The 27,437-nt window shown below is 33.1% G+C and overlaps 1 protein-coding gene across 1 annotated transcript in view; it reads left to right on the top strand.

Moving 5' to 3' along the window:
• The first annotated feature begins 1,208 nt into the window (after nucleotides 1-1,208).
• The window catches only part of PMCA (plasma membrane calcium-transporting ATPase 3), a 155,016-nt gene continuing 128,787 nt past the window's right edge, over nucleotides 1,209-27,437 (top strand). The window contains exon 1 of the mRNA XM_068768649.1: nucleotides 1,209-1,803. The gene's annotated coding sequence lies outside the window, so the exon portion shown is untranslated. The remainder of the gene's footprint in view (nucleotides 1,804-27,437) is intronic.

The following is a 27,437-nucleotide window of genomic DNA, read 5'->3' as shown; positions in this document are numbered from 1 at the left end:
TTCCACGTTTTGCTGAGAAGCAACCGTTAAAAATATAGTAAATTTTTCTTCAGAAAATATTCAAGAATTAAATCCGCAAACAAGAATTAAACATTAAATATAAGAAATTTAGTCTGGAGTGACTAACCCAGACAAGAGAACTTCGAGATGTCCAGTGAAATGAAAAACTACTGACCCGCTAATTAATTCGTTTCGTGTCTAAAAGTATAATAAACACGAACATAAAAATTTATAAATGATCACAAATTAAACTAACATGAAAATTCGTCATAGCATCTATCATTTCTGTAATAAGTAAAACGTTGTACCATGATATATAATAAATTATATTCATTAAAATGCGTTGAGTAAAATTTTGGCGCAATTTGGTGTATAAAGTAGATGCAAAGTGGGTTCCTAATTTTTTTAATACGGATTAAATTTGTCTTTTTAAAGGGGTATACGGTATCTTTTGCTGCTATATATAGTTTTATATAAAAAGAAACCATTTTAATGAAAAAACAACCTCTTCAGCGTTTAAAAAAAAAACAAATACGTATGTTTAATTTTATTCAAAACTGTCATTTGTATGTCAGCGTGTGTATGTCTTTATTACACAGTTATATTTTCTCACTTCGTTAGAGTAACAACGTAGTTTTGATACCGACACGAAGCAAAACTTCGTGAGGCCTTTCGCGGTTCATTAATCTAATGGCGAATATAATTATTCTTTATAGCAATATCTGTAGGATATCCTTTCAGTTATTAAAACTAGTATAAAACTAATACTACAATTAATTAGAATATGTACCAGCATGTAAAAAATCTACCTGAGAGGTAATTGAAACAAAAATAATATTCTGTGAAAGTTTAATTTTCTAAAAAATATAAATACAATTTCATTATATTTTGAGTAATACGGTTATTTAATATATAATAAATAATTTTCGTAACAATATGTAGTTTTATTTTCAGATTGTAACAATAACCAACCTATTTTAGACAAAAAAACCGGTCAGTCGTGACCGGTTTTCGATTCGCATGCGCTGTGCACTTTGACTACGGTACTAAATGGAAAAACGGTTTCAGCGCTACGCTGCTCACGACACTACTATTCTTTTAAAATCGATCGGCTAATACAAGCGCAGGGCTTGTCATTCACTGACGTCGCACCCGTAAGACGCATGCGCGTCTGGTAGTCGTCTATCCCGCACAAATATAAATGAATACCCGCTTAAAAGCGCGCTCCTATTCCACGGAGATCTTTTCAACATGGCCGTATAACTTTAACGCCAGAATCCACATTGGGGCAGTTATCTCATTTTGTCGCATCGCGATGTAGATAACGAGAGCGCTAGCAAAATATTTTATTAATAATGCGATAACTAAATTGTCGTTGTTTTGCTATAAATGAAAAGTAAATTGCGGCAAAGGCAAGCGGAATGCTCAGTCAATTGTCGTCGGGCGTGCGGCGACGAGTGGACGGGTTTCGTGCCGGGTCGGCTTTGCAGTAGCTCCGTCAGTCAGTAAAACAGACTCGAAACGCGCGGTCGCGCGGCGCGTCGGTGCTCGTAGTTTTTTAGTTTGACAGTTGGCGCGTTTTTTCGTTTCAGTTCAACTAGGTATATTTCGTGGAAAGCATAGATTTTAAGTTAGTGTAATCTGTGTATTTTCTGTTAACTTCCATTGTGCGACTAGTCATTTGTGAATTTACCACATTGGCTGTGAATTTAGTGATTGTACGCCCTGTGTACTTTGTCGATTTTGTGATTTTTCTTTTGGAAATCAGTTCAGTCTACGTGTCGTCTGCTGCAGGAGACAAAGGTACATATATTTGAATTATTAGAAAGTGAGCATATTATAAGCCCCTTTAACGGTTGGATAAGACGGACATTGAACATTGCTATTTGGGGCAAATGGTTTCTCTTGCGAGTTCAATTAAAACCTGTTCCAAATATAGTAAATTATGCCTCACTTGTAATATATCTTTACACCCGATATAAATTTCATGGACCATGTTCAAAGTTATATAAAGATGTACTTCGAGTAAGTTTGGTTGAGAATCTCGTTTTCCCTTGGCCGGGGCGAGACGATGTAGACAGCTGTGCACACGTAACGGGTAAAAATAAATACACGGGCATTATCGGCTGCTAGACAAGCCGGCTTTGCTGTGGACAACGCGATATTATTAGTGCATATTATACAATATTCACGGTACTTGCAGGTTATGTCGCTGTTATGCCGTGCTATATATCAAAAACTTAATTAATATATGTAACCGGCCATTGCCTACAGATATTGAGCACTTTGAATACATATAATATGTTATAGCATGTAATATTCAACTGAATTTGTGGAAATCTATTTGCCTACTCCTATATTATAATATACCTACAATCAAAATATTTAGTAAAAATAAATGAAATAATTGACAGATCCAAGAACTCAGTGTTGCCCCTATGAAAAACTTGATACTCTATTATTAATTATGAAATTGTTATGGATTTACAAGTAATGTACTTGTAATGAATTTTTTTACAATTACAATATTATTGCAGATATATGTATATTTTATCAATTACATTATAAAAGCATATAAAACTTAATGTATTTAACATAGTAGAACATGAATGATAATTTTATTTTTATTATTATGTGAATAATAGTTTATAGACAAGTTTGAATTTTTAAATACATTTTGAGAGTATGGAAAAATGTAAATCATTATTCATTTTACTGTGTCATAACTCAAATGTAACAAATAAAAAGTATTTATAATATAAATTGATGGGCAATCTGCCAAAATATAATATGGATGCTGGGTCTGCTATAGCAATTAAGTATTCATTTGGGACTATAAATCTTTTCTATTTTATTCATAAATGGTTGGCAGTTAGACATGTCCTCATTCCATCTGGAACACAAAGTGGGACAATTCTACCCTCTCTTCACAAGACATTCTTTTGGCTTACTTTATTGATTATTTTATTTTTGCTATATTATTTTACGATTTTGATTTTATTCTTTAATCATTATTGCCTTACTGTTTTGTCTGTATGCTGCTCCTTGAAAATGTTTATGGTAATCAAAGTAATTTTGAACTAATGCTGTACTAGAAATTTTAAATTGAATGAAACCTACCCTCTTGATATTTACTGTTGGGGTAGTGCTATAAATTGGTGTGAATAACTTTTTTTTACATTTCATTAAGTATATTAATGTTTTGAAATTTGACTTTTATTCTCTATATAGTAAATTATGCAGTATATAATTTATAATTGTTATAAAAATGACAAAAAAAAATTAAATTCCAAACTTAATTTACTAAAATAATAGTTTTAAATGTTTTGTTAGATGAAATTTAGGTAACTTCATTTTATTTAACAAAATACTTGCTGTTTTAATAAATATCTGTATGCGTTTTACAATATTATTAAAGTAATTGTTATAACAAATATTAAATTCTTTATTGTTTAATTAAAATTTAAAATAAGTGTGTGTTTATAATATGTATTATATATAATAGTTATTGTATAATATGTCATATGCCTAGTTCATTAAAATACTCAAAAACTTTAAGTGGGCAAAATTTATCAATCATATAATGTTTGAGAAAAAATTGGTTCAATTTATATACATTAATTTTGCAAAGCGTAACTACTACATATTGCCTATGCAATATCATAAAGGCGTTTGTGTGTAGATTCAACTTTTCAATTCGTTTCACAATAACTACCAGCGATTTGGCAACACTGGATCGTTTGAAAGTCAGCAGTGAAGTATATGGGAGTGCGAAGAGGGAGCAATATTCTCTGAAATATGGCGACTAGACGGCCGTTTCCCCGCCATGACGCCACTTTTGCTATTAATTACGTGTCAGAAAGCCAAGGGATCTCAATGTGGAATTCCTGTTATTGATTTTAATAAAAATAGTAAAATTTTGTATGTGGCATTAACTAATTTTTTTGAAACATTTAATGTATGCAACTGTTTTTAATTTATCATATTGATGACTTTTACTAATTTCCTTCAGAAATAGTGGTAATATTAGAAAAAACCTTACTAATTCTTTGGTTCTCCCTAGACCGAACATGATTAGAACCCTTTTAGGTTTAAGTTATAGGATGTGTTTATAGTGAGGTCAATTTAATTTGAGTTTCCATTAAATCAGGTTCAGGAAATTACATTGGCAATAGTGGAAATACTGAGAAGATAAAGCACTTAATTAATATGAACATCATTATAATATACACTATGTCTATAACATTATTTATTTAGGTACACTAGTGGTATGCATAATTTAAAAATATATTAAAAGTTACCATATAAATAATAGTTCTGTTGTGTCCGTTAATAGATGGCATAACATTAAAAATTTACTATATAGTTCATTATTACATTTTAGAAAGATCAGACAAAATCAAATCAAGAAAAGATTGAACAGAAAAGGAATTGCATGTAAGTTTAGGATAGTTGTATGTATACTAATAGTTTAGGATACCCAACTGTTATAAAATTGGTATATAAGACAATAAAATAATAATAAAAAAAATCTTAATCTAAATAGAGAGTACTCAAGGGAACAAAATAACTCTTATGGTCATTCTATAACAATTTGCAATAGAAGATCTTTATAAATAGATAAGACATACATTTTAGGTATGGATTTATTATAGGAGAGAACCTCATGTTATGGTTTTTTTTATTAATTGTAATTGTTTAGATAGCGCTGGTAAAAAACTTCCAAAGTGTAAACAGCATATAAATGTGACACATAAAAATCATATTAACATATCTAATAAATAAGGTTTTATATAAAAAGTTGAAAACTGGAATTACAAGTATATCTGTTAGAAATTAAATATTATTAGATAAATATCAATATAGAGTTTTCTTAAAATAATATTATAACTCACAATAACTTAATAGTTTAAGGAGAGACTTCAGTGACTTAGCTTTAATAAGTAAAAGTAATCAGTGACACTCAAGAACAAGAACATAAAAGGTAAGTAATAATTGTAATTGTAAGAAATAAAGTCAAGGTCGCTAATGTCTGGCTTAAAAAAATTTAATAACTAATAGTGTAATGTCAATAGTTTCTTACAGACTTTACCCGACGTATTGAGGGTTTAGGTGTATTTAAAGCGACTCGGAATCGTCACCGCCGCGCGCGTCACTCTGTAACGCGAATAGAAAACTTGTGACCCTCGGCGCTGTGACGTATTGGCTATCATGACGGCCGGTCCAATCCGCTCAAATTGTAATATGTGGCATTCTGAACCCAAGCTCTTGTCCTCAGTCCTTGAGCCTAATCACCCAATGGAGCTTCCGCCTAAGCGTGATGTGAGGCTTAGGAATCTGCAAATGCCATTTGGACAGCAGTGTAACCTAGGTCAAAAAAAGTCGATCGGGAGTACGTTGAAACCTCAACATATATACAACCTTTTAACAAGATATGTTATCTGCTCAATAAGAAACGCCGTGCACTGGTAACAGCTACACATACATGTTATAACTTTTTGAATTATCTACTAAGGAGCATTGGCTTGTAACTAGTCCGCGGCGATATTGGCGCGTGGCCAAGTCGACCTGGCCAGGGTCTGCTATGTCATTGATGAGACGTTCTTTCAGCTTACGCTGTGAATAAAAGCATTTTTATATTAGTTTTCTATGGAATTTTGTTATTAGTAATTTAATACATAATCGCTCACTATTACCGTAATTCATTATATATAATCCACTACCCACCAAAAAAACAAATATAAAACATTGTAATTTCAGTCTTAAGACATCTAATGCCGTACATTGGCCTCACCTATAGGTTTCCAGTAGGACCGGTTGGAAGTGTCTGCGTCCAGCTGCTTCCGACGATGTTAGCGAGACTAATACGTACTTCTCAACCGGTTTAATCGGAAATCTAGATGGTAGACCTCGGATTGTTTTTAGAGACCTATGTCGTTAAGTGTTATATAAAGCTTATATATACTATTGGTAAGCTAAATATAAATATATATAGCTCCATACGTAACTTACCATTTCACTTTTATATTTATATATATTGTCTTTACACAGCTGCGTTATATTTTTAAAATGTTAGAGGCATTGCTAATGCTCAAGATTCTTGGACGAAATTATTTAGTGCATGACGTCTCAACTACTTCCATGTTATATTGTTCAATAAATTAAGTTAATGGTGTCTAGCGTATATACTTGGCAACATTTGTTTGAATTTGAAATAGGACAAGTTAATGTATAAGGATTTTTATGACTAACCCACTTTAATATTTAAGTTACATGATATACAAGTTTTTATTTAAAATATCGCGTAAATGTGTTTCTGGGTATTCATATTGACGTATGCAATAATTATATAATAATTTGAAAATCGTCTGGCAGTGCAGTCTACAAGGACAAATAGTAAACAATAATTAATTTTAACAAATAGTTTTTTTGGAAACTTGATTTTTGTTTAGGGTGGTACCAAATATTAATTAACAACAAATGGCGTATGCTTTCACATCCTTAATGCTTTAACACCTATATTCAATCACACTGTATATAATAGGTACGAATTTGTTGCATAAAACATAATATTGTTTCCTCAGAGAAATAGTTTATCCATGCTAAAAACTAGTTTTGGTAGAATTAATTGCGAAATACCCTTCACTTTTTATTTACGCTTAGAAAGAGACAATGACATACGATGTCTCTCTCCGGCATTATAATCTTGAACATTGACTTGACAATTGTATGATATCATCAGATGACGTCACGGTTTTATTGCTCAGTCGGTATTTGTACATATTACCTAGTTAATATTCATACGAGGTTCCAAGCGTTAATAGCGTTGCATACCCCTAGTGGTCCTGCATGTTTACGACCGGAATTTAAAATTCGCACCATACGCTGAAATATAATACGAATTTAAAATTAAGTGCACAAATATTTTAATACTTAATATATGCAGGCTAAAATTAGAATATTACCTCATTTACGATGATTTGCATCAACACAAATGTATGTTGATGCTAATGACTAAAGTTTGACTTAATCCGGATACGTCTTTACTTATTCAATTATCTTTTCTAAGTTTATTCAATTTCAAAAGTTTTTTTGATGAATATCCATCTTGGATTACATTTATTATTCACTTTCAGAGGAGTTTATTACCCGTTCAAATATTAAATTTCTTAGACCTGAAAACAGACAAAAGAAACTCAACGGGACTTACATATTAAAAGAATATAAAATAACATATTTAATATAAATTGAAAGAGATTGGAGCACATATTCAGGTGTGGTCTATGTAATGATTTGCAACGCAAACGTTTTTAAACAATTTTGATTCAATGTAGAATAATTGAGATATTGTAAAAGCGTGTACAATGATCATAGAAAGATTTACTAACTTTATAAAGTTCATTTATCAAAAAATTTACTTATATTGTTTATATAATTAACAATACGTTTTCTTGTAGGTGTTAGAAAGCTTCAGTATCTTATATAGTAATATAAATATCTTAATTTTTTTTACACTGTCAGAAAAAAAGCAAAAAATATTGAAAGGTTAATGTTGTATTTTTTTAATGACTAACTAGCTGTCTCCCGATCGTTTCGCTGGGGTCGCACTAATTTTTGTGGGTGTCAATATGTCATTATGTTATAAGAATTATTTTAAAATAAAACTACCCTCAATTACTCCTTATTTCATCAGCTACCTACCCGTTTAAATCCCATCAAAATAGTTCCTGCCATTTCAGAAATTAGTCGGAACAGACAGACAGAGACAAAAAAATGTAATTTTGGTATATGTACCTTATATGCACATAGTAAAAAGCGTGTATTTTAATATTACAAACAGACACTTCAACTTTATTTGTTTATGTAGATGATTCGTGGCTGTCTGTATAAACAGCTTCATCAGGATTGTGATGAAAGAATGAACGCTAGTCCTCTTAATCTAGACCTCTTATATTGCATCTAACCTCCGAAGCTAAAATTTACATTTTATATTTCACCGGTCATTCAAACAAATACAGCATTAAGTGACAATATAACAGCCTTTTTTAATTATACTCATCACCATATCCCATAACTGGTCAAAGGCCCCCTTTAGATTTTTATAACGCCAGTTCGAAACTGCCTATTACCAGCGATTTCCGAGGACCTCAACAATGTTATCTCTCCACTTTTTGGAAGTCCAACTGTGCATGCCCATCCATCTGTTCTATGCGCTATATGGCTGACCTACTGTCACTTCTACTGGTAAATCCGTTGTGCTATGTCGGTTATATATATATGTATATTGTACATACGGTGATGTACTTGTGTAACTTCTTTTCATTGAATAAAAACAGTGAATATTTACTCCAAAATCACTATATCGCGGGTTTATTTTAAGACCTTATCAATAAGACTCTGAGTCATATGGCCTGAGGTCATGGGTCCGGACCGCAATGACATCATAGCGAGCGTCACCAGATGGAGTTATGTTAACGTAATTAAAAGGTCTTCAGAATCAGGTCATAGTGTTTAAGGGCAAGGTTGAATGACCTTAACACACGATTAAATCACTTAAGATTAAAGATTTGAATTAGCCGGTTCTGCAATTGTTTTTGTAGAAAAATACTCGCTACTCGTCCTTGTTTATATACTGTGGTCGTCTGTAAGAAATTTCCTCGAGTAATAAGACCACTTGTAGTTTTTTTATATTATAATAACTCTCTTTTTCTTTTTGAAGTTACGTGCACAATAAAGAGTATCAAATAAATAATAAAATATAATAAAATTATAAAGGAAATTCTGCGGTTTTCTGCCCAAAAATCCTGTTACCGCGTAAAAGATTTTTAAGTATTTAGGGTATTGTAAAAGTGAAGAAAATAAAACAGTCTGAGCTTGTTTGGGGTCTTGTCAGATCAGGGAGCGTTCAGAATAAATTCAGCTTAAATTTGAAGGTGCCATGGTAAGGAAGCTCAATCTGATTCTATCTAATTGGACCCTTTTGGAATTCTTCTCACGACCTACACAAGTTGATTGCGAAATTAATAAATGAATAATGAGGTCCAAATTAAGCTTTGAAAGCTCTCAACTCAAACCTGTGGAAGCTGCTAATTATTTATGAAGCTGATAATTATATCGTTGACAATGACAAAATAAAATACTGTTACGCTGGGTTCTATGTAATTTCTTTACTAAATCGTGTTCTTCAAACCGGAATACTGTAATGCAACGCGGTGGTAAACATTTATACGGCTTCCTGCAGCAACCACCAGTAGAGCTTTTTATTTATTAACTTGAACGCAACCGCAACTACTCTAGACAGGAAGTCATGCAGTAGGCTACTATTTTATCATGAAATTTAAATTTCGAATGCTCTAATTTGTTTCGAACGTGCTATTTTAGAACGATGTAAACACATTGCAAATTTATGAAGTGTTCAGAAATTTAATGTATTCATATTGTTATCTCGTTTGTTTGCATAATTTAATTTCTGAACGTGATTTTACTACTGGCACGTTGTAAAGTTCATAGAAAATTGGAAATTCGAAACTTGCTTACCATGTTTTTATGTTCATCCTATCTTGTTTGAAAACTATTCTGTTATATAAAGTATTACTTGTTTATTTTTTTTTAATATCACGGATAAAATTTTTCTAACATGGACAGATAATGCAAAAAATTTCGACTCTTACTATTATTTTTTTATATACTATGATATTTGTATATGTTGCCTTACTTAAAAACATGTATTCATTCAGAAGTTACAAAAATTAAAATTTAACTAAATGACTTGTATTATTATAACTTATTTATTTATTAACTCTGTATTGTACGTCAACAGGAAATATATAAAATCACACGTAATAAGATGAAAATTATGTACAAAGGGCGGTATTATCACAAAACGAGATGTATTCCAGACCACCGTTATATACATTACCTTACTTAGCTTTTATTTATTGTACATATGTCAGTAACATTTTTTTTTAATCAACCGATCAGTCATGAGACAGAACAGACAGACATGGAGAAGGCTATACTCGACAAAGCAAACGACTGATTCGCAAGTTACCTGGCATTAGGTAGACCACATAGCGCAGACCTGTTGGGCATCAAGGTTCTGGAGTGAAGGCCACAGTCCGGCAAGCGCAGCGTGGGACGTGCATCCACAAGGTGGACAGATGTTCTTATTAAGGCTTTCGTAAAATGATTGGTGCAGGCTAAATTCAACTGGTCTTTTAAAAATCTATGGGTGGGACCTATGTCCAGCGGTGGAAGATCTACTGCTGAAATTACAACGATTAAATACAAACCACCGTTTCCAAATCTTCCATTTTTAAAATCTAAATTAGAATCTTTTTTTACTAACAAATTTTTCCGTGCCTTTGAATAATATTTACTACGAATATATTCCGTTTGTTTATAGTTTTTCGTCGTCCTTGTCGATTTTCCCTGTAACACTAATGCTTCTTGTTCAACTCTGCCGGCGTTTCATTACTATTTACCAATTAATGTTACTTCAAAGATTTATTTACTTCCATTAAACTAATTTTACTTGTTTTTATGCGTCTGAAATAAAACAATACCTCGCTTGTAAAATGTTTTATATATTGAGGTTAAAAAACGTTTTAATTTAACATTTTGTTATAGCACAAAATTTATATTGGGATGTAACATTAAATTCCCTAGGTTAACTTTCTTAAACCATTCTACATTACAAAAATAATCATTATTATTATATTCATATATGTTTCTATAAAAGAACGATGGATAAAACTACATACCGGAGCCAAATGGGTCCCCCGTTTCGCATAAGCTTCGGGTTGATACACTATTTTTTTAAACCATAAATACTACTTTTTTGCTAATTTTTTTAATTGTCATGATATTTAGCGTATAAATGATTTGTATATATTAATGATTTTACGTTATGAATAACGGCTCTATAATATCTGAGTTCATAATATCTTTTTACGCTAGAGCTTTTTAAATAAACTTAATAATTTTTTAAGTAAAAATAACTTTTATGATAATGTTAAACATTATTTTATGTATTATTATATGCAATTACGTAAAAAATGACGTGTAATTAGATTCGCTGTTAGTTTCAAACACTCGAATGTTTTTTATCTAAATATTTCATTCGGTAACACTAGTGTACGTTTGCAAAATGTCTGAATCAGTTCCTAATTCTAAGCGTCTCCAATCGCATGCCGTCATCGCCGGGTAGGTCAGCCAGTTGACGCCTTGTGCGTGGACGAACACGCTCTTTGCCGTGACTCACGCGAATGATGGCCGACTGTAATTAATATATTGTAGTTATTCTATCAAATTATGTTTGTAACCGCTGGATATTGTAAGTTGTGGCTGATTAGCAACGTGGCTAAAATATAGCAAATAGGGTGAAACAACGATTGAAACTAAGACTCCAGAAGGAGCTCTCTTATGTAGCAACTGTAAAGATTAAACAAGACCTTACAAAAATCCTATTCCAATGTGAAACATTTTTAGTAATGCCAAATGATTGTACAGTGCGTTAACAATGGTATAAATATAAAGATGCGTTTACGTGAATATTTTTTTTTCAAGGTTTGCAATCATTTGCCTTGTCTGTTGTCGATGCATGCAAGTCTATTTTTGCAAGGTATTCAGATGTACGTGTCAAACAAGTTAAATGGGATAACAAATATTAAACTTACGAGCAAAAGAGCGAGTCCACTTTGTGCAAACGACTGATGTTGACTGACAATTCGCCTGCATGTAAACGGTTCCTTAGATTTTTATCTATTATCACATTGATTAATTGTGGATTATATACATAATATATACATTATTTATAATTTCTGAAACTATTGATCTCTAGACAGGGTGTACTCATCATTAATTGACAGCAAATTACCTATACACTCACCCTTTTAAAGCTTTTACACATATAATTAATCATCCTGTATATCGTATGTAATGCTTCAGAAGTTCTAGCGACAAGCCATACGTCGCGTCGCCTCCCGTTATCGTCCTCCAGTAGGCGTCTGTGTGCGTGGGTGTGGGCGAACGCAGCGCCATGACTCACACAAAGATGGCGGCCAACACTCGCTAATTATCAAGCTCGGGTCCGTTCACAAACATTCTCATTTATTGAAGCAACAACAGCCTTTGTATTTTTTTTTTATTTGTAACTGCCAAGGTTAAACTTTAATCTTGTGTATTCTACTCATGTTTTAATGGTTAATAAAAAAGTTATATTGATATCTGTTAATACAAATTAATTAGGATCGAATCAGAAATGAAATCAGTAGACAAACAAAAGCGGACGTAACCGGCGGCCACAGTAAAGGTAGTGCAAAATTGTTCCACGCATGTTAACCTTGGCATTATTTGTGCGCTTGGAAATGGACAAAGCTAAGAACAGTAAATTGGGCCCCGTAGAATCTATGTTTATTCCGGCATAATATTATTATTGTTATATTTCTTTATGTTGGTATACTATGGTAATATTTAAATAACTCGATTAATTGTGGGTAGTTTGTTACTTAATGTACCCCATTTAACCCTCTACTTTACAATTATTTCCATTGTTTTTTTGTTGTTTGTATACTGGATTGTCATTGCTGTCCAAATATCATTTGCAGATTCCGCAGGTTTGAAGTAGAAGGGCATCTAGCCTAAAATCTCTTTTAAAATAGCGAAGCTGCTTTCTCTTTGGCTGCTACTACTATTTTACAGGATTGGAAGGCCGCCGAGCTCCTAGATCGCTTCGTTGGACACTTCTGAAGTGACTAGGCTCAAATTCCATCATCACGGGACCTCGGCCTGGGCTGTCACTCATCGATATTACCCGCTTAGCATTTCGTCATAAGGGCGCCCAAGAGGGCCAAACCTCGACTTGATTGGTTGCAGTTTGGCTAGTTTTCTTTGTTGGTATTTATAATTGGATTTCAAATTTATTTGTTATTTGGAATGAGCTAAAATGAGGATATGTTATTTATTAAAAATGATCCAAGCTCGTGTCTTGCTGTCATTAGACATAAGTATTAATAAAATAATAATTCTTGTAAATATATACATCCAAATATATAACACAAACCAAGTTTAATGACGCTTTAACTATTGAAGAAGTCAAATGGTAGATTCTGACCTTATTCTCACCGTGTTTTTGTTAAGATTTTGAATGCTTTACGTTTTGTATTAAATATTATTCTTCATTACTTAATGTAATTGTACCGGAGATATATTTTGAAAGTATAACCGTAGTTACACAGAATATAACACCCAATTATAAAAGCTTTCCGTTTTGAAATTCGTAGTGAGATGTCTGTGTTTTCCCTATTGGGATTATTGGGACTCGCAACTGTATTCGTCTGCTAACTTTTCATAAATGCTGTTTGAAAACTGTATTTAGTACACGTTGATTCATTCTGAGGCGGCCGCCATTCCGTTTTCAGGCAGTGTTTTGGAGAATACATCAGATTCGCTTCTTTGATGATTGCTTCACTTTGTACTTGTTTATAAACAATATTTACTGTAGGTACAGAGTGAATTGTTGAGCGAACGTATCTATGAACTTCGTATAACTGCGTTACATTAATATTGACTGAAATTCAAAAGGTCAGCCGTCGGAATATTTGTTTTTTTTTTATTTTAATTATACTAACGTCAGTTAACATTTTTATATTTATTTTATAAAGATACGCTAAAAACATAATATAAGCACAAGGTTCGTATAATAATTTAAAAATTAAAATATGTCTGCCAATTGTAGAATTATACAGCCCTGGCCATAATTTTGCTAGCTTTTAAGTTTAAACAATAATTATAATATACGACACGGACAAATAATTTTATTATATTTATCCATAAGATTTTATAATTGCATTAGTGATATTATAAGAAAAAAAATACTATATTAATTACAATTGCTTAAATGTATTTTAAACTGGATATATTTTTTGCTGTACCTAAAATTATTGTCATTTGATAAACACTTATTTTTAATTTTCATGATAAACACAGACGTCCTGTTTGATGATAAGCATTATCCACTTGTTTTATTACATTATGATTACTACACAGCCATAAATGAAATATTTTTATTACTATTTATTTACGTATATAAACTAAACTTCGAATTAACTAATGATATTGTTTGCGATAGACCTGCAATATACTGACACAATGACATATCAATAATTATTTACTTAATTATATGCCGACATGTGCTAGACATTATCAAACGGTTGTTAACGCTTCGATGAGTCTGAATAAGTATTTCCAATTAAAACAGTATGATAAGGTCATACTATATAACATAAACCATTCTGTACTTAATTTTGCAAAGGTTAAGGACCACTATCGCGTGCTTATTCGTCTCGAGTATTGTCTCCCACGTGGTCCGACGTAACAAGAGACCCAGCCACGGCAATACCGATGGAATTACATCATTGCTTGTATGTTTTATTCTCACCTTGGGTATAATTTAACTTTATTTGGTGTGTCTCCTCCGTTTGTATGTGTATATCCATTTAATACATTGCGGGTTTTGTAAAAGATTCTGCTTCGTCGTTTTATGTACATCGTAATATACTTGCATATTCTTATTTAAAAAAATAATCTAACCTAGAGGAAAATGTCGTACATAAGCAAAAAGCAATTTGCAATACGTATTGTATTTTATAAGTCATATGATTAGAAATTCTTGCTACAATTTTTTTCGGCTTTTTAGGCTTCTTGGGAAATTTAAAATTTGGACTTGTATAGTTATCACATCACGCACTACGTTTACTGAATTAATTGTTCGATGATTTTCAGTCAAAAGAGTTTTGAAATATTTCGACGGGTGAAAGTGATTGCACGTGGCACCACAGTCTTCTAAGTTATATATGTATTTAATATTGTAGGATACGTGGTATTTTATATCAGATGGCCCTTATAGCTTACCTTGCTGGATATGGTCCTATCCCACATACATCCAAAAAGAGGTCTTGAAAGCGGCCTGCATCCAGCGTACTCCGACGACCTCAACGAGGTCATGTCTACATATTCTTAATCCAGAAATAAGAGCAATTAATCACCAAGCTTTATTATCATATAAAATTCACACATGGCGATAGGGTTTATATATTTGTGCGTATAAAATATCAAATAGCTAGTTCACAGGCACCATTAGCCGTTGTAACCTCAAGCGCTGGTTCGCCGCTCTTGGCCCCCCGGGCGTGCGGTGTTTCCACACTTTGTTCCAATTTTTCAATGTTCCATTTTTTCGCGCCCCAACAAACGAGCCGTCGCTGCGACAATTGTTTGCGAGCGCAGCCTTTTGTGCGCTCAAACGAGTAATATTGAGAGAAAAGCCTCTGTAGGTATGTCGTAATGACCATCTCGTTCAAGGCTATCATATTATTTAAACTAGCTTCTCGTTTTATGTACCTGTTCAATTCGCAATCTTGCGTGTAAATATTTTTTTTATATGCAACTGTCAAAGAACGAAATGAAATTGTTCAAATCTAGTTTATTTTTGAGCTACTTAATTATACAAGTTATCTTTTAATTATTTATCTTCATCATCATATCATCCGTAGATTGTCCACTACTTGACATAAACATCTCTCATAGTTTCCCAAAAGGACCGTTTAGAAGCTGCCTGTATCCAGTCTTTCGACATACTAAACATTGATATAGAGTAATTGGCATTTTATTCGCACTTCTCAAAATGATCAAGGGATATGTCCAGTTTTATTATGATTTGTATTTCATTATTACCAGCTAGCTATTAGAGAATTGTAATAAAGATAACGCTTTGCAAAACAAAACCCAGCATATCTATGCTCAAAATTCTACCACCTCATCTGATGTGCCAAATCAAAAGCCAGGTGTACTTATTAGAATATACAATTTATTTCGAGCAGTTTTTAAATTATTTATCACTATCATGTCAACAGATAGACGACTATTGCAAGGCGTAGATCACCCCCAAGGTCGCCACGATGACCGGTCTTGCAGAGACTTTCCGCAACTTTGACTATGTCGATGGTTGACCCGCTCGTCTTTGCCACTCGAGAACGTTTCGGTCCCAACGGCTGTCGGTTGCCCGGGCGATCACCTACTGCTACTTCACGCAAGCAATTTTTCGAGCTACATCAGACACCTTGCTAATCTCTCGATATCCTCATTTTCATGTCCATATTTAAATATATTAATATTTAATAACACTCAGAAACTTCCAACCTCTATTTAGCGAACTAATCAGCCCACGTGCGGCTTTATTTGAGCGTAGGAAAACTATTTATGTAATAACGCATGGGTTGTTCACTTTATTATACATGCATTAAGTCAACGGACCCGATCATATCGACACGTATTATAATTCATGAAGCCAGTCGCTCGAATATAATTTTATCAATGACTATATTATGATCAATGAACGTCGTTTGAATTGTAAAGTAAATATAATTTTTATTTTTATTTTTAGTTAACTGTGTTGTTAACTCTGTGCTTAGGAGTTAAATATCAGGATAGTTATCTCATATATATATAACGCATTACAAGTCGAAATTTTATTTTTGGTAATAAACGGTAGAAAAATATGTTATATTAAGATAGCGAATTTGTTATGAAATGTAAGAACAAACAATTTACTCCAGTCATTTTTATTGAAGTATTAGATTGATTAAGCAAACAGAGATTGAAAACATTTTTTTTAAAATTATACTTTCATTTCAGTGTAAATTTTTATTTTAATATCCAATTGGTCAAGACAGGGATTTTAAATGTAAGATATGAACCATTCGCTTTCAGGCAGCCTATGAAACAGAGAATTTCGATTGATTACGTAAACAGAGGTTGGAAACATTTTTTTTATTATTCTTTCACTAGATTCAATTCCGAACGAACGTAATGATCCGTACATAATCAAGTCTAGCGTGAAAACAGTGGAATTACAACATAGTCGTAGTTAGCTGCTAAAAAAGTGAACGGCGAGGCGTGGATGAGCAAAAAGCGTTGCCTTCGCTTGCCATAGTACGCTCGGAATTGTTTTGTTTTGCAACACTAGCGTTAATGCTTGGAGAATAAATTCACTAGTGTTAGTTTTTGCGTTAAGACCGCACCACACTTGAGATACATTTAAATGAGATAGCGAAGAATTTTTTTTAAGCTGAAACAACAGTGAATAATAGTCCTAATGTAAATAGAATAATATTTATTGATGCACACTTACGAATGCGCTGAAGTTATGCAAAAATGAAGACACTAGTATTGATATCTATTTTAAAATCTTTATTTTGTTAAAGAGATTTAGTAACAGTCTTTCGTTAAAGGAGTTTGAGAAAAGAGCGCAAAAGACAGATTCCGTGTAACGATCGCCATGAGGACTTTTCTGTCGTGAACATATCAGACAATCGTTCCTTTAAAGCTTTTATGAAGGGATCCTTCTGTAAAAGTTTGTGGGAGGATTTAAAATTTATGAATACATTTATAAAACAAACGTATATTAGTTTCTAATATTATTTAACCATATATAAAAATAGAAACTTAAATATTTTTAGATAAAATACAAATACATTGTTCCTCGGTGAAATAAAGTTGGCAAAGGTTATAAGCAAAATTCCTTTGACTCGAGAAGTTTTACGGGAAAAATGTACATATTCGTTTCGCATTACCGAAATACTGAGAACTATTTCGAATGTATACGTTGGTTAATGTAAAGAAAATATTCAAATTCCGTGTGTGAGATTTCGTTTGAAAAATCAAATCCCTTACTGTAAATATATTTTATGTTCTTAATATAGCAAAATATTTTTCAATGCAGCATCGGCTATTTATTTGTTTCGGTTATATGTGATTGTAAAGTTTTGACATTAGATCCAAAGACTTAATATTTAGATCGTAATATAAGATGAAATCGATCTCGCTGGATGTGGACTGCGCAATAATAGTGATAGTAGCTATTTTTGGGGGAGGTTTATGCCTTGCAGTAGGCTTCTATCAGCTGAAATAAAGAAGAATCAATCGAATACCCATTTCTTTGATACTGTTATAAAAGATAAAAAACAAAATCAAATACCGTTCGTCCGAAATTTTAAGTCGTGTAAAAGTGTTCAAATATTCCACAGAACTTGTACACGGAACTTTTTTTTTACATTCAACGTAAATACGTGGCTGTCTGGAGGTCGCGCGGATGACATCCAATGAAATTCTTAATCCAGCCAACGGCACCACGTTGTTTAGTCGCTAGTGTATTAAATGCAAATTTTAACTTCAATTCCAACTTGCTGCGTAAATTGTTAAGAAAGAATATAGCAATTTTTTCTACAATTATTTACACGATATAAACAGCTATCGATCGTATATATTAATATTCAGGATAATTATGAGTTACCACAAAAATTACTCGCCTAATTTTGTTGTAATATCTTCGTAGGTCAAAGCGCATTTGGAACTTGCGTAGCTTTAAATTGAAGAATGCCATTATGAGGTAGCATTTTGATTCTGTTTTCCATTAAATTGGATTCATCAGAAAATTGGGCGAACAAGTACGCGGGGACGTCTTACGCTGCACTTGCCGATCCGTGATCTTCACTCCAGAATCCCTAGGCTAATGGCTATTGGCTTCCCATCTGTTCTGTGTGATGTGTTCTGCCTTTTGCCACTTCTATTTACCAATCGGTTCATTTAATTTCTCTCCGTAAATATTTATTACATTTATAATATTCGGACGATCATTTTCGTATAAGCCTACAAAATATCTACAGTGGTAATCAAAATAATAAAATAATTTATAGAATTTTACTTTTATAAAAATATACATTTAAATAATAAATAATGTATAAACATACTATTTATAATTCAAAGTTGTTAAGCATATCAGCTGTTGTGTGACCGCGAAACAACTTGAAGTATTATCCATTAAGTCTGGCATTGTGCGGGGCTCTAGCGGGCTCCTTTGTGTTTTTTCTCTGTTCACAATAAAATGTGTTATTGCTTTTATGTTTGTTCACAGTTCAGTGTTTTCTTTCACGCCATTGTTGTACCTGTTGGATATAATTTCTATTTGTATCTATATGTTATGGAAAATGTTATTTAAAGGTGTTCTGAATATATTCAGGTCAATAAAATAGGTCATATAAATTTTGATAAGTACTGCAAACCAATAGTAATCTCGAGTTACCGATCGACAATACCCAAATACAAAAGCGAGTCGTATTAACATAAATATTACAATGATTTTCTACGCAAGTCTACGCCGAGGTGAGTCATTTAACTATTTTTCAACAGTAGAGTTTCACGATCCATTTGCTTTGTTGAAATAAAATGCTGTTCGAGATGTTGCGGCACTACCGCACAGCGACGGTGTACATTCAAAACGCGGTCCGATGGCGGTGTTATAAACAATACATCAATCTTCCTGTCCAAACATGAACGTTCGGTAAAACAAGCTAGTGCGTTCCGTAGCAAATACCCTACGATGAGTTATTCAAAGTTATAAGTGTACACCCGGCACTGGCTAGTGTAAATAATGGCCATTAACAAACTAACGTCTGCATTAAAAATATAGCTGTTCCAAACGGGTTATAACCAGATTCGATCAACTCGCTGAACGCTATATGGCCTTGTGAATGATTCACTTTTACCCGTCTTCTAGTTACGCTATTAAATCACTAGTACACTTTAAAGGCTTCTTCGGTGTTGAATAATCTGATATTAGCAGTTGAGCCAAGCTTTAATTCACCCGAGCACCTTCGAGTTGGAATAGCAAACTCATAAAAGTGGCAGCCCAATTCAAGGTCCCCTCTCGTGGGCCTTTATGAGTAAGTCTATGGAGCGTCGTAGTATTTGGAGCTTTTATAATACGATAGAACATCTAATGTTGTTACATCGAACTGGGACCTTAAGGAGATCTCGAATTTAGAGGTCAAGCAACTTTGTCGCTTTGAAACATCAAACATGAGTGAACAAAGGTGAAGCTAACGAAATAAATATCAACAGACAAACATCATTCATAAATGGAAAATGCTCGCAAAGATAGAAGAGTTTTGTTCATTAGGAGAATTTTCAGCGCGTATCTTATATGACAACAGGCAGTGTTGATTAGAAGATTGTTGTATGTCTTTTAATATGTAGACTAATTCTACTGTAGTATACCCGCGATGGATATCATATATGCCAATTGTGAAGCTTAACGGAAAAATCGCTTAGAAATATCTCTTTTAAGAATTACAGGTGGTTTTTAAGAGTGTCAAATAATTGGTTGAAAGAGACAAAGTCTGTCTTAAGTGTGAAACGGATACATTACTTGTGAAAATATGTAATAGTTTTTAAAAATGTTGTACATAAATTTATCATACCTATGCTTGAAGAGAGGTAAGGAAAATTGAATATAAGTTGCTGATGATGAGATTTTTTTACGGGATCGGATCAGGAATGAGGAAATCCATAAAAAATAATAGTAATTAACATAGCCCAGTGGATTGGTAACTGAAGTGGAGACCATGGACCAGCAAGCATAGCAAAGAACTTCCATCTACAAGAGGGGCAGACAACCTTGTCAAGGTCATCGGAAGACGCTGGATACAGGACGCTTCCAACTGGTCCTATTTGAAATCTATGAGGCCTAAGTCCAGCTGTGGGACAACTTTCTGCTGAATTGATAATGATGTGTTACTTTGCTTTATATATTTGCTGTTTATTTATATCAAATTATTTCCCGTTTTGCACAACGTGGAACCATATGTTAAAATCTCTTCATGTATTAGCTTCTAGGTAGCTGTAGACTGCAAGAATACAAATAACTTTGAATGAATCTTTAACGCATAATTAGGTGGGAAAAAGAACTACGGCTTTCTCGACAAACGATATTCTATTCAGTTCAACCTATAATAATTGGTTCAGTCTACTTTAATTATGATCCCGTATTGAGAATAGCCGTACCATAAAGTGGGTAGTTCAACTTTTAACTGCTTTCGGATCGACTCGTATAAAAGTTTTACTGTCACAATGTTACTACATATAAATACAAATGTTAGCAATGATTTAAGGATACAAAATCAATCGCAACATGACTTTTGCATACATAATTCGGCAATAAATGTAAATAGATTTATTGTTTCTTTACCACGGATGTCTGTAAGAAATTGCATCTAGTCAACACCGCCCATTGTACCATATGTTAATAAACTTTGTTTTTCTTTCTAACGTGTATAATCATCATGTCAACCGATAGATGCCCACTGCTCAGGTCTCATCCTAAAATCGCTACGATGACCGGTCTTGTACTGTCCGCATCCAGGGACCGCTTAGTTTAGGGCTGACCCATATCGCATCTACCTGCTTGTAGTCGTAACTTGAGAACCTTACGGCTCCATTCGCCGACGGCTGAACTATCATTGTGCCCCGCCCGCTGCCATTTTTGATGAGCAATTCTTTGTGCTACGTCGGTGACCTTAAGTCTTCTAAGGGTTTTATCATTTCAATGTGAACAATAAAAAAATTAAAATGTTTTTATTTAATTAACCAAAAACGCTTTAATACTTTTGTTTGAAAAAAAAAAACAAAAAAAAAACGCCGTGTTACCTATTTAGAAGACCTCCTGCAAAGACCCGGTACTGTAATAACCACCGCTAACTATATACAATTGAATGATTGTGACACATTTAGTAGATGTGTTTGCAAGCAAATCTATGCGTCAACAATGATGCTTGGCGTGACGCACAATTCAATAAGTGTAGTAAATTACTCAAGTCCATTCACAGTTAACTGGGGGGCCTCGGTAACTGAGGGGATTGACCCGCTAGATCCGTTTGTTTTGGCTCGTTAGACCTAACGTATAATCTTGTTTGGACAGATCGCGACAATAGAATGACAGATTATTGCTTGTCACGGACAAAGTGTTGTTCGCATGTAAAAATGAAATTAGACTTCAATTGTGGGTATAATCTGTGATTTTAAACATCTACATAATACGTAAGTACAATTGCAAGCTAATTATTGATTTAAAATGACTTAATAGATTATGAAGCATTGTCACAGATGTGGTTTTGATGGTGTATTTATTAGTGTAAATATTATGTGTGCTAAAAAAAACCTTAAACTAACTCAAAGGGATGACTGCGAAAGAAGTTTATACCACGAAATTGCTTCTGATCAAACTTTTCTGGAAGCAAATCATTTAGGGTGGTGAAGGACTTCTTGTCTGTAATATAACAAGTTCAAATTAAACATAACTATAGATTGTTTATTACTTTGTTATTTTCAATAATGTAGGTCTTGACTTCCTGTTATTTTTGTGAGAGAGGTTTTTTTGCAAAATAGATAAAACCCATGGGTTCCCTGGTCCTGTCAGGTTATATTTTTAAAGGAACTAAGTGTTCACAGTCAATAGAAACTGCTTTAAAAGATGCAAATATAAAATAGTATGTATCAATATAAAGGGTCAACAAAGCAAGAAGAACATCCGATCACAAAGTGGACAGACAACCTTTCGATGAGCTTCATCGGCAGTCAGACTGCTGGCTGTAGGCCGCTTCCTAACGTTCTTAAAATCGAAAATTTGTGGCGGTGGCCTATATCCAACTGTGAACATATGCTCGAAATGATGATGAAATATAAAATAATTGAAATATATTTTTAACAGTTTATTTTAAGTAACCAGCGTTTGCCGAGTAAACATGTAGTGCATTGCACTTTAGAATTCAACGTCGGTCCGGTCGCGTTACGTTCAGACCAGATCGTGTTATCGCAAACGCCCACTCTTATTCTAACCATTATTTAACCAATACTGTACATAATTTCGAAGCAGATCAGTTATACACAACTAATCAGGCTACACAATTAATCAGGCTTTTTATTATTTGTAGTTATTAATTAAGAAAGTAATTTGTGTCATTATATTTTTGAATGTTTGTTCATAATCTAAATTTATAATTCTTGTTTATTTAATAAATCTAATTATTTTTAGTTTAACAAGGTGTAGTCAACATGCTGTACAACCTTAATAAGTATATGTTAGTGACTAAACTACTGCCATAATTGCAAACATCATATCCAAAACCCAAAATGATCATCATCATCTGAGTGATAATACGTCCACATGCTGGACATAGACCTGGGCGAGTTGGAAGCGGCCTACATCCAGCGTTTTCTGATGTTTACTTGTCAAAACAGTTCTTGAGAAATAACGCAATAATATTTCCAACATTTCATAAAAGGACACGTGTCATTGAATAATTTCGTAACGAAAATAAAATCGTTGACAACTGTATGTTGCTAATTTATTACGTGCTCAATCAAAAATTTTAACCATGCAGCAATATCATGTCTCCTCAGGTAAGTGATATATAGCCTCTAGCCTTAATCCAGGTGAAGGTGATGAAAAATACTAATAGACTCATCATAGTTTTTTAAGTTACAAGGATAAAATGCAATGGTTTTCAATTTCTTATAGAGTACCATTTCTGTACCTATTCATCACCATTCTTTCAGCCGTAAGACGTCCACGGGTGGACATAGGCCTCCATCATACATTTTAATTTGGACTGGATGAAAACTTCTGCATGCCTGCAGTTTGTGGGTGAACTTCCAACGCTGCACTAACCGATCTGTGGTCTTGACTATAGAACTTTAAGGGGGTGATCTGTTCTTCGCGCTATGTGGTCTGCCCACGGCTATTTCAATTTGCCCATTCGCTGGGCTATGTGGCATATTTAATAGGTAAACTCCATTCTCGTGTAACCTTAACGTTCTGTTGCTTTTTGGTCTCTAATTTATTATATAGTTTTGTATAAAAGTAAGATATTATACGTTGTACCAAAACCAATTTAGAACAACAAACTCATTTTAGAACAATATTTCCCAGCCTTTTTAGTTCTTACATACATAAGTAATTTTTATGTTAAATCAAAAGGGTTAAACTCGTGTCGAGTACACTTTCGAATTACTCCCTTTAATAATCAAATTGCCGCCCTGTAGGGCTCGGGCCGCACGCTGGGAAACATTGAAGTAAAAGGTCTGGAACTGTACCATATTGTCAATTGAAGTGCAGAGAAACTGGACTGGTTTAAATCGTTTTCTCCGCGGAGAAATCGCATAGTGCCGTTGTAGAATATAGAATACATAGAGTAATACTAATGGGTGTTCCGTAACGATTTTAGTTAGTAAATAGTTGTTTGATGAATGTAAATTTGGCAGCTACTCTACGGTCGATTGTTTTAGTTGTGCGTGCGCATTGTTTATATGCAATTTACCCCTTTGTATTTCATTCGATACGGGTCATTTGGCCGTGGTGCCGTGTACGAATGTAGGCCACGTTTCAGTTAAATTATTTTGATAGTTTGTTTTGCAAAGTTTCCTTTAGTTTACTGTTACAAGATATACGCCTTGGTTATTACTTTTTAGAAATCATTTTCTTATAAAATAGTCTTGTATTAAGGATATAGTGAAATGGATCATAAAGAAGAGGTTCCAGTTTTTTCTCTCAGACCATTGCGATTTTAAAACACACGTAGCTAAAGTATGCCTTTGTAGGAGAACCATATCTGATTCTGGTTGTTGTTGGTATTCATTGTCAGTAATCCTTATTGGGGATACCAAAATGAATAAACTGGTATGCTATTATTTCAAAAATTAGCAGTGAGGAATGCGAAAAGCGCTTTCTAGCGCGAGTTCCACGCGGGCATACTTATCTCGAACGCGACAGATGGCTCTTAAAACTCGACAATGTTTGTTAATCGCTTCTCTGAAATGTTAGTGAAGTTGTTTCCTGGAAGCGTTATGTCTCCGTCAGTGAGTCATCGAGGTCGGCCGTATAAAATGTTTTATTAGAAACAAACAACTTTATGTTGCCCCTTTGTTATGTTTATATAATCAAATGTTTACAAAATTAAACATAATCTTTAGATAGATTTTTTTAATAACTATCTCTGCTACGTGCTACGGGACCGTAGTACGTTTTAATGTAAAATTGGAAATTACTAATTCACATATCAAGTTTATAAAGTAAGCAATTTATGGAAATGATTTTTTTACTTACATTTAATGAAGAAGTTAACAGCAAATTTTATTTAAAAATTGAAATAGAAATCCATTTAGTGACTCATTATTAAACATTAATAATAAACAGCCTCTTTTATTTATTAATAGAAAGATGATGTTGATAGCAAAAATTAATTCACGTGTCAACTTTGTAGAAGGACTAACTATGCTGTGCTTGCTGTAGTCACCGTGGTTTTTATCTACATATAATTCTTTACCAGGAATGATACAGACGATGTTTTTTTCTACTTTACTATCCAAAAATATGGTACAGACAGTCGCGTTAAAAACTTGATGTATTTATGTATGTAAGCAAAAAAGAAAATTTTTATACATATTTAAAAATTAAATAACGTCGCAGAAGAACTTAACTGCTGGCTGTAATAATAACTACATATAAAATAACCTCTTGGTCGTAAAAACAAAGTGGGAGCGGCGGGAGATACATTCGCAACGTGAAGCCAACCTTATGAATAGCCTTAACGTGTACAATGTGGTAAAAGTTGTAAGTTCGGAATAAGAATAAGCGTGTAATATTTTAAATAAACATGCAAATTAAGAAAACTAAGTCTATTTATAACATAAATACGAATATGTAAATATTCTGTACTAACCACTGAAACATTACTATTACTGTAATATTAGGGGGGACGGGAAAGTAATGACGTTTCTGTCGACATATTTTCAGAAAAACCGATAGAATTTTACCGCTCCGGCATTGAAAATTTGTATACTAGATGGCAAAACGTTTTTGATAACGAAGGTGAATATATTGTTGGTTAGAAATAAAAACTTGTTAAAAGTGTATTCGTGTGATTCTAACTTAAGAAAGCGACATTACTTTCCGGTCCCCCTAATAAAAATGTATTCGATTAATTCTACCCACGTTTTTAGCAAAAATAGTTGCAATAGGCGTCTACCGCTATGCACCTCCTTTATGAAATGTAGCCGTAGTGGTACCGACGAATAGAACGGTATCTATTACTTCCTCTTAGAAAGATGGTGGATGGGATTTTGCTAGATTTTTTCACTGCATAATTTCTTATTACTATGGATAGGGTGTACCATATATTGTTATAAAATGAGACAATCATACACTTTAAAACTTTTACATCTATAACCACTCATCCTGTACTAGTGTTTAAAAATCAATAGTGTGACAATATTAGATAATAAGTGAGTTATTTTTTTACTCTACTTATTAATATTGTACCCGGCATTTGATTCGACACATAATACTTATAGATATATAAACTCAATTTAGAGTTATATTCAAAGAAAACTGTATAAAATATATATTATTATGTCTAGTCACTTAACAACTCCAGTAATTAAAATTGAAACACATCGTTACTCATCGTCTATTCTCCAAATTGAACGCCACATAGAATAACTGTTAGGTTTATAAGCACTGAACACAGTCATTATTATTCTATAGCTGTACGTAAGTTATGGACAATGGTGAAACTATTAATTTCACATTTCATAGATGAGTTACAATCACGAAGCAGGTGTAAATTAGGTTTATAAATTAAACAATAGGGACGTTATAACAATGTTATCGTAGAACTTGGGACTGTAGAGTCATTGAATGTTCCAGCGGACGTCGAGGGACTTGTTAACGGTGCAAGAACAGGGAGATTTATTATCTGTAACTGTGTAGATAAGATATAAACGGAGGCTTGAAACTCGTAATGGTTACAATGAGTAATATTCAAATTACATTTGATCTTTACTTTTAATTCTGTTAGACTGCATTTGGACAGATAAATACAAAATTTCTTACTGTTTAATATACACGTCAGATATACAGTTCAGAAAACATGGACGTAACAACGGAAGCTTCTAGAGTGTAGACCATTTTTAGTGGATAACATGTCTGAGTGTATAGATAAAAAAACAAATTTACAATTTTAATTCATGTAAAAAGATGGAAAATTTTATTTTACATAAAAATTAGTTTATTATAAACTTGTGACAAATAGAGAAATGTTTTCGATTGTACGTAATGCTCGGTTCATTTGGCCTTGTGAAACTCGTTTCAGCTAGAAATAAGAGAACTCTTGAATAGAATATTGAAATGTTATATTCTCTTTGTAACTGCATAAAAACATTTTAATATCGTCTTTCACAGTGAAGAATGACTCTAGTGTTATTATGAGCTTATTGAAAAAAAGCCTTTATCTTTGATCTTGTACCGCTTGAGGCCAAGCCTCTGTCGCAAGAAATCTTGCCTGCGGTTTTGTTTTAACCGCAACATAAATCTGTTCGCATGGATAATTATGGACTTTGATAGTTAGAAAGCGCACTTAGGAAGACTCCATGCTACGAAATTGTTTAATTATTTCTTGTCTAGTTGCTAACGTATATAGCATCTTTATTATTATCACTTATTTTGTACAATTAATTTCATCTTATATTTATCTGACTTTCAGTACAAT

Source organism: Battus philenor, unplaced genomic scaffold, assembly GCF_028537555.1.
Source record: "Battus philenor isolate CCGP_79_NKW_IND1 unplaced genomic scaffold, ilBatPhil1.0.hap1 SCAF_26, whole genome shotgun sequence".
In the NCBI taxonomy this organism is placed as follows: domain Eukaryota; kingdom Metazoa; phylum Arthropoda; class Insecta; order Lepidoptera; family Papilionidae; genus Battus; species Battus philenor.
This window is presented reverse-complemented; position numbering and strand designations above follow the sequence as displayed.